The sequence below is a fragment of the Adiantum capillus-veneris genome, chromosome 5, assembly GCF_014529385.1.
Source record: "Adiantum capillus-veneris isolate H3 chromosome 5, ASM1452938v2, whole genome shotgun sequence".
In the NCBI taxonomy this organism is placed as follows: domain Eukaryota; kingdom Viridiplantae; phylum Streptophyta; class Polypodiopsida; order Polypodiales; family Pteridaceae; genus Adiantum; species Adiantum capillus-veneris.
The window spans coordinates 85,601,236-85,604,474 of record NC_140935.1 but is presented as its reverse complement, the minus strand read 5'-3'; positions in this window follow the sequence as shown (position 1 = coordinate 85,604,474).

Here is a 3,239-nt window from a genome sequence, read left to right as displayed (position 1 = left end):
ATGTATAAACAACCAACTCCATTGACAGGAGATAAGGAAACATCTAGGCAAAAGCGCAAGCCAAATGAGGTTATCAATGTGGAAGATGATGCATCGCATAGGCCTGAGTACAACTCGGTCACCAAAGATTGCAAGAAGTGTGGAAGACCACATAACATCAACTTTGTAGAAGAAGGGATATCACAAACCCCAAAATGAAGTATAGGTTCGGGTGGGCAGTATGTAGTTGAGTGCAAGGTCAATGAGGCAATGTGGGCCATACGCCAAACTCCACAAGGTAGTAGAGTCACATGTAGCGGCACACCAAGAGTAGGACGAAGGTGTGGATGCAATATTGCAGGTTCTAGCCTTGGTATACCGGCCCCATCTTTTGAAGGATAACAAAAGCATCCGAATGGTGTGGTGCGTCAGTGGTTTTGGTCTCTAGGGCTAAGCTTAGTGTTGATGAAGACAAGTAACTAGTTGCCTTCCGATTTGGAGGTGCAAAAAACAAGAGAAAGTTTTTTTTTGTCATTTTTGTTTTTCATTATTAAATGTACAAATTCTACTTACCTAACTCTAATCGACGTGAGAAAATCTCAATGATAGCGGTTTTTTGAGGGTTTGTGGACCTCCCACAATTCAAATAATGCAATTAATCATAAACCCTAATCTAATCTAAATTAATAAATGAAGATGCAACCTAAGAAGCATGCAATGCAAGCAACCATGCATTGTCTTAGGTTTGTACTTCTTTCATTCCCCAGTAATGGTCCCAAAAAAGGTTGTGCGGGCATGATAGTATAGAATCCACCAATCAACTAAATTTTCAATTTGGAAAACTTGGAAGTTGACCCTAGCCTAAATCATGGAAACTATCTACACACACCACTACATTGATGGTCTTGAGAGATGCATACTATAAACATTGCAAGCTCAATTTCACCTACTCCTAGATCTACTCGTTTGTTAGAACAATTTGCTTGCTCTTTCCTACTTGTGAAATGCTCAAATTGTCAAATGCTCAATGATTTTTTTGTAATTCATGATGATGTGATGTAGCTACTCTATGGATTCTCTAGAAAGCAACATGTGGGCACTAATGACTCAAGAAGTGTGCCGCCTACAAATTCCTACTATTATGCACAACTTAGGGCATGACAAATCACTCAAAAAGCCCAAACAATGATTAAGCAAACTTGATTATCTACTTCAAGTACACTTGTGTGGGACGCATGTCTAACCTCACCATCCTATCTTATTGCAGTATTAGCGAGAACTACGATTAGTTTGTCAATACATTGGATGAAGCTGACTCGACTAGTGCACAAAGGCTACAAGAGGGTGTCAATATGGAAAACAAGTCAAAACTCGCATCTAACTCAATCTAGACTCAAGTGACTGAAATCACCAAAAGCCAATCGCTCATCCGCAAACAAATCACATCTGTTACAGCATCAAATGACATCCAAACGTAATGAAACTTCTAGGACATGTTTACAAGACCTAAGCACACATGCTTATGGTCTCAAACCCCACTTTAGGTCAAGTTCCAAAATCGTGATTATTAACAACAGTGGATTTTTGACCTAGTCTTTTTCGACCCAGAATGCATCTAAATGCTTAGCAATGATGCCCCAATACCCCACCTATGCTTAGTTTTTTATTTGAAAGTGTAAATTCCTAGTTATGATGAAATTAGGCCGCGGGTCGACGACGCCAAAAGCTACAAATTACTGTGAATTGCTTACGTCAATGCATAGAGCTCTTACCTATGGTTACAGTGCAACAAACGCAACTGCAATGTGACAAGCGAGGAGGGAGTAGGAACCGTGAGAAGGAGAGGAGTGAGCACCGTTAGCTCACGCTGTGTATTTCATTATCCAAAAACTTACAAAAATTGGCTTTTATACCTTAGCCAAGGTTTTTGGGTGGTCAAAACTAATAATCTGAAGTTCTATCAAAGCTGGGAAATGACAAGTTGATACAATCTGGAAGCTTGTAGCCCGGCTCATTAATTACAGAGTTTATCCGAGAAAATAGGAGTTACAATATTCTCGATTTATCAAAATAATAAGTGTTTTACAAAGAGAACTCTGAAAAATGGTATCCGTGTTAGCTTGCTGCTAACATTCCCCCCCTCCTTGCCTGTGTCGTCCCTTGACACAGCTTTATGGGCTGAAATAGTCTTCGGGCTGGCGCCTCGCGAGTCGGTCTTTAAGCGCATTGAGTGCCTTTTGGTATCTGATTTTTCTTTCTTTATCTGGCACTTGCAAAAACTGCATGGTCACTCTGTTCTTCAGCTTTACCGCTGAGTAGCCTAGAAATCTTGAGGTGAGGTTGTTGATCACGGGTGCATATATCTTCGTTCATCAAGTGAAGAATCCCGTGTAGAAAGCTTCCTCGAATGCCAACATATATGTGATGGTAAGAACATGGCACCGGGTGTAGAAGCCATAAAGGACCTCTTCTGAAGGCTAACCACTGAGATTATAGCATAAACCTTTATTTCCCTCGAGGAATGACATCCACGGGGCGCCTGCTTGCTCTAGCTCATGAAATACTTCAATACAAGTGAGTGCTGAGCATTCGGCATATCTTATATAACATCGCACAAGAGAGATCCTGTGGACTCTTGAAGAAAGACATGGCACCCGTTAGGGTTTTCACCATGTATTCCTTTATGGCTTGTCCTTTCTCTGGAGCTGGCAGTCTTGGGTAGTTCAGCCAGGTTGGTCGCTTCTTTGTCAGTGCCTCATGCTCTATCCATATCCTTACTCTTGCTACAGGACAAAAAGTGCGATCTCTTTGCAAGGCTGAAGGTGCTCTTGTGAACAGAATCAAATACCTCGGATTATTGTTCAACCAACTCAACCTCCACTTTGGATGGTCTTTATATGCGCCATCTGTTTGCATGTCTGCGTACAGCCTTTCTTTTACTTGGAGTAACTTCACCTTTATCAAGGGGTATGGCAGGGATTGTTGATGCCATTGCGCATTGATCTGATTGGGAGTGAGTTGAGTGACGTTGACAGAGTGAAGAACCCTCAACTCCCAATCCATCGCGGCCTTCCATTGCTCATCCACCTCTTGTGTGATCTTTTCTTTCAGTGCGTCCTCTTCAGCTTTTGATAACTGGACCATGGGCACTGCATCTGTAATGTTTATCTGAAAATCATCTTCACCACTCAGCTCTACTGTGGATAATGTCTCCAGTTCAACGAACAACACTGAGGGTATATCTATTTGTGGCTGCTCTG